A 12,521-nucleotide genomic window follows, 5' to 3' on the forward strand; every position below is an offset into this window, starting at 1 on the left:
AATGGAACTGTGATTGGTTCTACACTGAATCTATACATAAACTTAAGGAAAAGTGATATTTTCTCCTCCAACCCAAGAGCAGTAAGATATAGCTCGTTGATTTAGATTTTTAATTTCTCTCAACAAAGTATGGCAGTCTTAAGAATTTTCTGAAGCAACCAATTACGCTGTCCTCGGAAAGCTCCCTTTCTAATCTTTATGCTTTATTAACAGGTAAAAGCCAGGTAACTGTGATCTCAACTACCTTATAAGTATGAATAGAAGTTTCTCAAGTTTTAAATGTCTTTGAATCTCAAGTGTGTCTCTTATGAAAAGCTCACAGTTTGGTATTTATTATTTATGCATGCTGGGGATAGAATCCAGGGTCTATGCATACTAGGCAAGCACTCTACTGCTGAGCTAAACCTCCAGCACAAATTTTTTTCCCCCCATCTATTCAGTCAACATCCACCCATGATCAATAGGTTCAATCTATTTACATTAACAATAATTAACCATCAGGGAGAATGTGCACCTGCCATTTTGCTTTTTGCTTTCTCTATGCCATACCATTTTTGTTCCTCTATTCTTCCATTTTTGCCTTTTTTGTTAAGTAAATATTTTCTGGTGTCCTATTTTAATTCCCATGATTTTTCTTATACTATTTTTTAAGGTTCTTTTATTAGTAGGTATACTGGGGATTATAATTAACAACTTACCTTTAAGCAGTATGATTTGGGTTGGATACCAAACTATATACAGTTTGGATACCAGCTTAATTACAATAGTATATAGAAAATTTGCTCCAATCTAGCCTTATGTACTCTACTTTCCTTTGTTCTCTTACTGTCATATATTGTGTGCCCATCCTTAGACTTGTAATTATTGCATTATGTGTCTTTTAAATCAGAAAAATGGGAAGAGAAGATGCTACAAAGTAAAAGTACATTGATGAGGACTTCTATAATGTAGTTATCTTTACCAGAGCTTTTTATATCTGCATACGCATTTCAGTTCCTTGTTCAGTGTCCTTTCATTCAGCTTGAAAGACTTCCATTCATATTTCTTTGTAGGGCATGTTATCTTAATGTTGCTTTCATTTTCAAGAGATAGTTTTGCTAGATATAAAATTCTTGGCCAACATTTTTTCCCAGCATTTTATGTGTGTCATCTCACTCTTTACTGGACACCATGGTACCTGCTGCGAAGTAAATCCTTCATCTTACTGAGGAGCCATTTCATGCAGTAAATCATTTTTTTTCTTACTGTTTTCAAGATTCTTTTTGGTTTTTGACAATTTGGATATGGTGGGTATAGGTATAGGTTTATCCTACTTGGAATTTACCAAGATTTTTGAATATGCAGACTAATGTTATTCAACAAATTTGGGCAAATTTGACTATGATTTCTTTTAAATTCTTTCTGTTCTTTTCTCCTCTCCATCTGGGACTCACAGCACTTCTATATTGTTACACCTGATTGTGTTCTTTCAGGTGTATGAGGTTCTCTTTATTTTCCTTTCTGTTCCACGAAGCAGATAATCTTAACTGACATATCTTCACAGTTAAAGACTGATTCTTTTCCCAGAGCAAATCTACTGTTGAGCTTATATCCTTGTTCATTTTAGGCATTATACTTTTCATCTCCAAAATTTTTATTCGTTATTTTATCATTTCATCCCTGTACCGATATTTTCTATTTAAAGAGCCATATTGTCCTTCAGTTCTTCAAGTCTCATTTCATCTAGAACTTTGAACATATTTATAACAATTTATTTAAAGTCACTGTGTAACAAGTCCAACATTTAGATTCTCTTCTGGATAGCTGCTACTGACTTCTTTTTATCCCATGAATGGGCCACACTTACATGTTTCTTTACTCTTTGTTGAAAACTGGACACTTTATATAAAATAATGTGGCAAACAGAGCAACTAGATTCCTTCTCTTCTGTAGAATAACAACCTGGACTTTTCTTTTCCCCTTTGGCAGTCTACATGGTTATAAACTACCTGTTTGATGTCTATCCTGTTTGATTTTAAGGTTTCTAAAGGACAGGGAATGCTTTGCTATTGCTGTAAGTCCACGTATCTTATCACACGGAATACTACTTGTTATTTTTGGAATGACCTAAAAACTAATTCTGAAGGCAAAAGGTTATCATCACTAAAAGATCTATGGAGGAATTTACTGACAAAAGGTGGTCTTTGTGAAGTATGTGGTCAGAACACTGATCATCTAGACCAACGCTATCTGGATCCAGGGTCACTAGTTACACATGAGTACTCAATGCAGCAAATCTGCCAGGCACACTGAGTAACCAGAACTTCCAAAGAGAATCAAATCAATGCTAAGAGATATGAAAAATCACATATTCTTAAGAGTTTTAAAAAGACTAAAAAAAAAAAAAAAAAGGATTATAAACACACCAGTGTAATTCAGAGCTGATCCTACACATTAATGTGAAAGTCTTTAGTGATTACAGTTAAGAACATGAACAGCTATTTATGGGAATATTTTTTAAAACAATGTTTTTAAACAACCTGGATCACTATTCTCTGCCCTTCTTTGCCTTACACTCTCAATTATTTTATTTAATATTTTCCAAATTTCTCAGAATTTATTCAAACAAAAAATTTCAGTGAAACTCTTAACTGGCAAAATTAATTGTAAAGCTGAAATGATAGCTCTACAAAGGGAAATTCAAGTGTAGTCAAGTCAACTCAAAGAATCAAATTTAAATATTTGCATTTTCATCTTCATTAATCTATTATTAAGTTATTTATTTTAAGGAAAATGCAATACCAAAATAAACCAATGAACAGGTATTATTGAACACAATGCCAAATGGCTCTTCTAGAGCAAAACTTTCATCTCATTCTGGTACATTGCATTACTTCACCCATCATTGAATACATGTTATTATGTATTTTATGTATATAGAGAAAAAAGCATTACACTGAGAAATCAAGTAACATCTTCCAAATATATATTTTTCCATTTGCATCAAGTACATTAGTGTTTTAAATTTTATAAGTATCTCACTAACAAATCTCTCTAAACCAATTTTAAGTCCTTTTCTGGAACAAGGCTGAACATAAATATATACAAATATTGCTCCAGTGCCTACAGAAAATTGCTTCACACAGATCAGCTAACTTGGATTTTTAATAATAATCTTTGTGTTATGTAAATTAATCTTTTGACATTTTATTATACATGCACTAATGTTGTTGATTTAGTTTCAATTCAAAAATCAAGGATTTCATTATCCTATAAAACATATCCAGAGTTCAAAGTATTTAAAGGGGGGAGTTAAACAAAATGCAAACATTTAATGCAACATTAAGCATGTGAAATAAAACTTGATTGCCTAAGGAAAGCATGCTATGCTGTTACCCTGGTGACAGGTTAAAAAAGGGATTCTGAGCTGAATAGCTGTATGATATGAAATTAAAATGTTTCACATTGAACAATCCAAGATGAATTGGAAAAGGTTAGAGTAGAGGAGAGAGAAATCGATTCTCCAATGGCAATGGTGAATGGGAAAGAAGTATGAATAGAATTTGCCAGTGGGGTGTAACAGCTGCCAAATATCCTGCAGCCAAAGAATTATAATAATACTGATGAAGTGTGCAAGAGCTTTTGGAGTCATTGCAGGGAACAGAGAAATTCTCCACAATAATAAGCCTATTCTATCTTTTAGGCAGCCTTCATAGTAAAATCAAATTGAAGAAAAGTACTTTAAAATGTAGTATTTAGCAAAAAAATATGAATGTGTCATTTTACACACTTTACCAATTGTTTGTGCTTAAGATCACTTAAATTTCTAACTCGTCCAAGACTCAGTCACATTAAATAACCAAAAATATCATAAAAGACAATGAAAAGTAAGGCAAGCTTAATGGAAAATGACTGAATTAATGCTTTCTCTCTTCTTGGTGCTTTCAGGGGATTAATTTGATCAAATGGAAGCAGGTATTTCCAATTACATAGCCTGTATAAATATGTTTGTAAATACACAAAGTATTTTTAAATTGTGCAGTCAGAACTGCACAATTAGAATGTTATCAGAACGTCAGCTTCATTGTCTTAACAATGTGGCTTAATCTGAGAATATATATGTAACAAGAATGATATAAAAGTTGTGTTTTCTTTTCATAAATAGTATAAATGTGTTATAAAACGGCATGTCCATTTAAATTCAGAAGATATTTAAGTTAAAAAGCCAACATGCAACTGTATAATAATATTGGATTTTTCTTGGGTATTATTTTCACATGGCTACTTTTTTCTGTGTTCTGTCCCCCAGTTATCACTCAATGGTTAAGATCATATTTCAAAACCTGAAACTTTTGTCAACTGAAACCTTAATAACAGGTGAATGAATTATATCTCTGAGACCAAGAAAGGCCACTGTTTTTTAATAGCAAGCAAAAAGCCCACATAATTGCTTCTATCAGGTAGAAATCACTAGGATATTGATTCCCCATTTTATAAAGAAGCCACATAAGAAAAGAAAATATAATACAGATGTAGACACAACAATAGCACAGAGAAGGATTTCAAGTGAATGTAATTTCCCCTTAGGTGACTTTAGTTGAAAGAGTTAAACTGTCTTGTCAGGCTGTGCACCAGTCAAGATACCTGATATGTTCTACCACATCTGGGCACAAGGCACTCGTTAAACATTCACTCCACACTGCCACAGTCATCCTCCACAGAAGTGAATGTTTTCTTTTAACCTTTCAGGCTGAACATTTTAATCAATATTATCATAGGCCATGGTGTCCAATTTTCTGAATTTTTAGCCTCTACTCAAATGTCAGAAGAAAAATTAAGAGGATAAAGAAGGTACTTGTGACCTCATGTAATTCAAATAGGAGAACTAAAGAAGCCTTCAGAAACCATCTCAGCCAACACTGCCATTTTTCCAAGGAGGAAAATGAAGCAAAATTTGAAGCACTCTGGCAAAGGTCTCTACCACCCTGACACATGACTGTGGAGGTGGGACCAAATTCCTGAAACCTTGCTCAGTGCTGGTTCCACTGCACCACACCAACTACTCTGATGACTCAGTGGCCAAAAGAACCAAAGGCAAGTCTATGAATTTCCTACCCTGAGTAACTGACTAAAGGAAATACCCTGGATAAAATGCATCATCAGCATTTAAGAAATGTATGCAACTATAACTAATATAGAATATCCTTACACACCTTAATTCTCTGGATTTATTTTATCACAGCAAGATCTTCTATCATATATTAGTTTTTTAAAGTGCTACTGTAGTTTTTGGAAACTACTTTTTAAAAGTGTCTTAATACAGAAAACTGTTGACAATATAATGGTGTACTTTCAGAAAAAGACATCCTTTTAAGTAGACTGGCCAGTTTTCTGTAAAATCAGAATAAGGCATCATACTTGCTTCACATACATAGAAAAAGACAAATCTACAAGATTTACCAGTATTTGTCATCTCTAATTCCTCTCCTCCCATTCTTTCTTGAACTTTCATGGATCATCTTATGATGATCAATAGGTGCCTTTCAAGTCATATCACATTTAAATATCTAATTCTCTTATTCAGTAAGGAATGGAAGGATACATCTTTAATATAAGAAAAAATATTTCAGCAGAGCACAGAGGCACACACCTCTAATCACAGAGCTTGGGAGGCTGACACAGGAGGATCACAAATTCAAGTCCAGACTTCCTACATAACAAGTAATGTCACCAAAAAAAAAAAAAAAAAAAAAAAAAGAATTTCAAACCAACAGCTAACTTTGATTGTTGGTATTCAAATAGTCAAGTGTGGGGAGTGGATTATCAGAAGCGTATGAGAACTTATCATAAACACAGCTGTGCTCAATAATCAGCAGGCTGAGTTTGGCACGGCCCCAGCCTCAGAAGACAGCAAAGTGCGAAACGCAGAACAACTGCTTTTCCTAAGTTGTTTACCTTCAGAGAAGTAGGAACTGCAGGTTTCTCTTGTTACAATGTCAAACCCCTCCCAGAGGACTGTTGCTCCACCTCCTTGTTTACCACTGGCTATAAAAGACTCCCTGAAGGAGGGCAGGAGGTGTTCTGATGGAGCTGTGTTTTTGATGGGGATTATGATTGGCTGCCACTGATGCTGGCTGTTGTGACTCCACCAGACCAGCTTTATGCACCGAGAACTTTATCCACAGACTTTAGAAAAGCTACGGTAAAGATAAGCTAAAGAGAACATGGCATACAGTTAGTCTAAGACCTGAGACTTTGAGTTATGCTAATACAGTTTTTAGACGTGGCTGCTGTTGTTTGTCTCCAGGTTTGAGCAACGAGACATTAAAGGAACATGGGACAATGCCAGTCTAAGAGCAAAGACTTTTTTTTTTTTTGCCTTTGTAATGGTTTGGTTTTTTGTTTTTTGTTTTTTCTTTTATTATTCATATGTGCATACAAGGCTTGGTTCATTTCTCCCCCCTGCCGCCACCTCCGTTACCACCCACTCCACCCCCTCCCTCTCCCCCACACCCCCTCAATACCCAGCAGAAACTATTTTGCCCTTATTTCTAATTTTGTTGTAGAGAGAGTATAAGCAATAACAGGAAGGGACAAGGGTTTTTGCTGGTTGAGATAAGGATAGCTATACAGGGTATTGACTCACATTGATTTCCTGTGCGTGTGTGTTACCTTCTAGGTTAATTCTTTTTGATCTAACCTTTTCTCTAGTACCTGTTCCCCTTTTCCTATTGGCCTCAGTTGCATTTAAGGGCAAAGACTTTAAGAGAGATTATGCTAAAGAAAAGCTAAGAGAAAATGTGGGACAGAGTGAGCCTAAGTAAAGAGACTTTTTTTTTCTTTTATTTGTATATGCATACAATATTTGGGTCATTTCTTCCCCCTACCCCCCACCACCTCCCTTCTCCCCCACAACCTCCCTCTCCTCTCCGCTTCCCTTGCTACCAGGCAGAAACTATTTTGCCCTTATCTCTGATTTTGTTGAAGAGAGAGTATAAGCAATAATAGGAAGGATCAAGGGGTTTTGCTAGTTGAGATAAGGATAGCTATACAGGGCATTGACTCACGTTGATTTCCTGTGCGTGGGTGTTACCTTCTAGGTTAATTCTTTTTGATCTCACCTTTCCTCTAGTTCCTGGTCCCCTTCTCCTATTGGCCTCTGTCGATTTAAAGTATCTGCTTTAGTTTCTCTGCGTTGAGGGCAACAAATGCTATCTACTTTTTTGGGTGTCTTACCTATCCTCATAGCTCCCTTGGGTGCTCTCGCTTTATCATGTGATCAGAGTCCAGTCCCCTTGTTGTGTTTACCCTTGATCTGATGTCTGCATATGAGAGAGAACATATGATTTTTGGTCTTTTGGGCCAGGGTAACCTCACTCAGAATGATATTCTCCAATTCCATCCATTTACCTGCGAATGATAACATTTCGTTCTTCTTCATGGCTGAGTAAAATTCCATTGTGTATAAATATCACATTTTCTTAATCCATTCATCAGTAGTGGGGCATCTTGGCTGTTTCCATAACTTGGCTATTGTGAATAGCTGCAATAAACATGGGTGTGCAGGTGCCACTGGAGTAACGTGTGTCACAGACTTTTGGGTATATCCCCAAAACTTGTATTGCTGGATCATATGGTAGATCTATGCTTAAATTTTTTTTTTTTTTTTATTCATATGTGCATACAAGGCTTGGTTCATTTCTCCCCCCTGCCCCCACCCCCTCCCTTACCACTCACTCCACCCCTTCCTGCTCCCCCCCTCAATACCCAGCAGAAACTATTTTGCCCTTATCTCTAATTTTGTTGTAGAGAGAGTATAAGTAATAATAGGAAGGAACAAGGGGTTTTGCTGGTTGAGATAAGGATAGCTATACAGGGCATTGACTCACATTGATTTCCTGTGTGTGGGTGTTACCTTCTAGGTTAATTCCTTTTGATCTAACCTTTTCTCTAGTTCCTGGTCCCCTTTTCCTATTGGCCTCAGTTGCTTTAAGGTATCTGCTTTAGTTTCTCTGCGTTAAGGGCAACAAATGCTAGCTAGTTTTTTAGGTGTCTTACCTATCCTCACCCCTCCCTTGTGTGCTCTCGCTTTTATCATGTGCTCATAGTCCAATCCCCTTGTTGTGTTTGCCCTTGATCTAATGTCCACATATGAGGGAGAACATACGATTTTTGGTCTTTTGAGCCAGGCTAACCTCACTCAGAATGATGTTCTCCAATTCCATCCATTTACCAGCGAATGATAACATTTCGTTCTTCTTCATGGCTGCATAAAATTCCATTGTGTATAGATACCACATTTTCTTAATCCATTCGTCAGTGCTGGGACATCTTGGCTGTTTCCATAACTTGGCTATTGTGAATAGCTGCAATAAACATGGGTGTGCAGGTGCCACTGGAGTAACGTGTGTCACAGACTTTTGGGTATATCCCCAAAACTTGTATTGCTGGATCATATGGTAGATCTATGCTCAAATTTTTTTTTAATTTTTATTTTATTCATATGTGCATACAATGTTTGCGTCATTTCTCCCCCCTTCCTCCACCCCCTCCCTTACTCCCCGGCCCCCTCCTCTCCCCCCCCTACCCCCTTGCTACCTAGCAGAAACTATTTTGCCCTTATCTCTGATTTTGTTGTAGAGAGAGTATAAGCAATAATAGGAAGGAACAAGAGGTTTTGCTAGTTGAGATAAGGATAGCTATACAGGGAGCTGACTCGCATTGATTTCCGGTGCATGTGTGTTACCTTCTAAGTTAATTCTTGATCTAACCTTTTCTCTAGTTCCTGGTCTCCTTCTCCTATTGGCCTCAGTTGCTTTAAAGTATCTGTTTTAGTTTCTCTGCGTTGAGGGCAACAAATGCTATCTAGTTTTTTGGGTGTCTTACCTATCCTCATCCCTCCCTTGTGTGCTCTCGCTTTATCATGTGATCAAAGTCCAATCCCCTTGTTGTGTTTGCCCATGATCTAATGTCCACAAATGAGGGAGAAAATATGATTTTTGGTCTTTTGGGCCAGGCTAACCTCACTCAGAATGATGGTCTCCAATAACATCCATTTACCAGCAAATGATAACATTTCGTTCTTCTTCATGGCTGAGTAAAATTCCATTGTGTATAAATACCACATTTTTTTAAATCCATTCATCAGTAGTGGGGCATCTTGGCTGTTTCCATAACTTGGCTATTGTGAATAGCACTGCAATAAAATGGGTGTGCAGGTGCCTCTGGAGTAACCTGTGTCACAGTCTTTTGGGTATATCCCCAAGAGTGGTATTGCTGGATCATATAGTAGATCAATGTTTAGCTTTTTAAGTAGCCTCCAAATTTTTTTCCAGAGTGGTTGTACTAGTTTACATTCCCACCAGCAGAGTAAGAGGGTTCCTTTTTCCCCCGCATCCTTGCCAACACCTGTTGTTGGTGGTGTTGCTAATGGTGGCTGTTCTAACAGGGGTGAGATGGAATCTTAGTGTGGTTTTAATTTGCATTTCCTTTATTGCTAGAGATGGTGAGCATTTTTTCATGTGTTTTTTGGCCATCTGAATTTCTTCTTTTGAGAAAGTTCTGTTCAGTTCACTTGCCCATTTCTTTATTGTTTCATTAATTTTTGGAGAATTTAGTTTTTTGAGTTCCCTCTATATTCTGGTTATTAGTCCTTTGTCTGATGTGTAGCTGGCAAATATTTTCTCCCACTCTGTGGGTGGTTTCTTTAGTTTAGAAAGCATTTCTTTTGTTGAGTAGAAGCTTTTTAGTTTCATGAAGTCCCATTTATCTATGCTCGCTCTTAGTTGCTGAGCTGCTGGGGTTCCATTGAGAAAGTCCTTGCCTATACCTATTAGTTCCAAAGTATTTCCTACTCTTTTCTGCACCAACTTTAGAGTCTGGGGTCTGATATTAAGATCCTTGATCCATTTTGAGTTAATCTTGGTATAGGGTGATATACATGGATCTAGTTTCAGTTTTTTGCAGACTGCTAACCAGTTTTCCCAGCAGTTTTTGTTGAAGAAGTTGCCTTTTCTCCACCATATATTTTTAGCTCCTTTGTCAAAGATAAGTTGGTTATAGTTGTGTGGCTTCATATCTGGGTCCTCTATTCTGTTCCAGTGGTCTTCATGTCTGTTTTTATGCCAGTACCATGCTGTTTTTATTGCTATTGCTTTGTAATATAGTTTGAAGTCAGGTATTGTGATACCTCCTGCATTGTTCTTTTGACTGAGTATTGCCTTGGCTATTTGTGGCCTCTTGTGTTTCCATATAAATTTAACAGTAGATTTTTCAATCTCTTTAATGAATGTCATTGGGATTTTTATGGGAATTGCATTAAACATGTAGATTACTTTTGGGAGTATAGACATTTTTACTATGTTGATTCTACCAATCCATGAGCATGGGAGATCTCTCCACTTTCTATAGTCTTCCTCAGTCTCTTTCTTCAAAAGTGTATAGTTTTCCTTGTAGAGGTCATTCACATCTTTTGTTAGGTTTACACCTAGGTATTTGATTTTTTTTTTTTGAGGCTATTGTAAATAGAATTGTTTTCATATATTCTTCCTCAGTTTGTTCATTATTAGTGTATAGAAATGCTAATGATTTTTCTATGTTGATTTTATATCCTGCTACCTTGCTATAGCTGTTGATGGTGTCTAGGAGCTTTTGAGTAGAGTTTTTTGGGTCTTTAAGGTATAGGATCATGTCATCTGCAAATAGGGATATTTTGACAGTTTCTTTACCTATTTGTATTCCTTTTATTCCTTCTTCTTGTCTAATTGCTCTGGCTAGAAATTCCAGTACTATGTTGAATAGGAATGGAGATAGTGGTCATCCTTGTGTGGTTCCTGATTTTAGAGGGAATGGTTTCAGTTTGTCACTGTTAAGTATAATGTTGACTATAGATTTGTCATATATAGCTTTTACAATGTTGAGGTACTTTCCTTCTATTCCTAGTTTTCTTAGAGCTTTTATGTTTTGTTTTGTTTTTAATTTGGGGGCTTTATTTTAATTTTTTTCTTTTAAGATGCTGCTACATAGCTGAACAGAATTGGATTGGTCTTTTACGGTATAAAATTAATTCAGTCAGAATGTCCATTACCAGTAAAATGGATTAGCTGAGAAGCCCTCCAATCCTGCCCTGCCCATGCCTTCACACTCTGTAATCTGACTCATTAGTCCTGACTCCAACCTAGGGCTCACAGGAGGTCAGGACAGACATGCACCTGTGTGCTGGAAATATTAGTGGTGGCTGAGAGTGGTGAAAGAACAATGTAGAAAACTGGCTACTCTTCTCCAATAAAATGGGTAACCCAGAGTTGACTGTTACTACTAAGAATTTCCCTCCCTACAACAGTTGTTACTGACTGAAACAGAAAGGCAGCTATTCTCTGACATTCAGGTAAATGCTCCCCACACTGAGAACCTCAGGACACAGGGGAGCAGCAGTGCCCAGCAGCAGTGCCAGTCCTGCTCACTGGTATTCTGTAACACACGTGACTTTTAGGCTGCAGCATTAACTGTACTCTTGTGACAATAAGAACACATGAGATGAAACACATTAAATAAGTTAAATATGCATTACACATATCTGATAACAGCTTGGCTTCACTACATGAACCAACAGTACTTTAGCTTGGTCCCTTTAAGAGAACAAAGCACTGACTTGTATTCCCAGTGGATGGATCAGATGACATGTGCCTCTTTCTCACAACTGCTGAGCACACAATGCTGCCACAGTGCAAGGCTTTGCGGCTTCAGCCACTCAGCATCAGTCCCAAAGAATCGATGGCTTGGACAGAACTGCAGATATGGGAAGGCCACCTGAGCAGAGTGGGCATGGGGTACCATGGAGGCAGTTGCCTGCCCCAGGATGCTGGGCTCATGTTCCCACAGGCCAGCACCTATAGGCGAGGAAGAGTGTCTTGCTTTGAGAAGTAATGCAGCGACATGTACCAAAGCCTACCAAGTTACAATGAGCTACATATGCTGTGGCACCGATCATGGATTCCCTCATTCTTAGCAGAGCTCAGTCTTTTCCCCGATCTCTCACTATACATTTTTAACTTTCTAAAAGATTGTTATTTTATATTTGTGTGTGCATTTGTGTGTGTGCGCCTGGGGAGGGGTAATTTAAAGGCAAGACCTGTGGGATGTCATCATACATTAATTTCTTTTCACACATGGTTATGATAAATTTAAATCACATGATATGTGGATTCATCAATCCGATTTGCCATCCTTTGCATGCTGCCTCTATAAGGCAATCTTCCCTATAATACCATCAACGATAAAGAATAAAACCACCAGAGCCAGTAACCGGGTGCTGAGGGCCTTCCTCCTTCCCGGTCACAGCCAGCACTGCAATGGGGCTGTTGCTCTGCAAGGTCTTCCTCATCCGCAGCCCATCTTCTTAGAGTTTTTATCATGAAATGGTGTTGGATCTTATCAAAGGCTTTTTCTGCATCTATTGAGCTGATCAAGTGGTTTTTGTCTTTGCTTCTGTTAATGTGCTTTATTACATTTATTGATTTTCATATGTTGAACCACCCCTGTGT

General features: G+C 37.4%; 1 protein-coding gene across 3 annotated transcripts in view; it reads right to left on the minus strand.

Annotated features, from left to right (window-relative positions):
• The window catches only part of Pcca (propionyl-CoA carboxylase subunit alpha), a 356,147-nt gene that overhangs the window by 131,519 nt on the left and 212,107 nt on the right, over nt 1–12,521 (minus strand). The window lies entirely within an intron of this gene.

This window comes from Castor canadensis, chromosome 10 (assembly GCF_047511655.1).
Source record: "Castor canadensis chromosome 10, mCasCan1.hap1v2, whole genome shotgun sequence".
NCBI classification, from domain to species: Eukaryota; Metazoa; Chordata; class Mammalia; order Rodentia; family Castoridae; genus Castor; species Castor canadensis.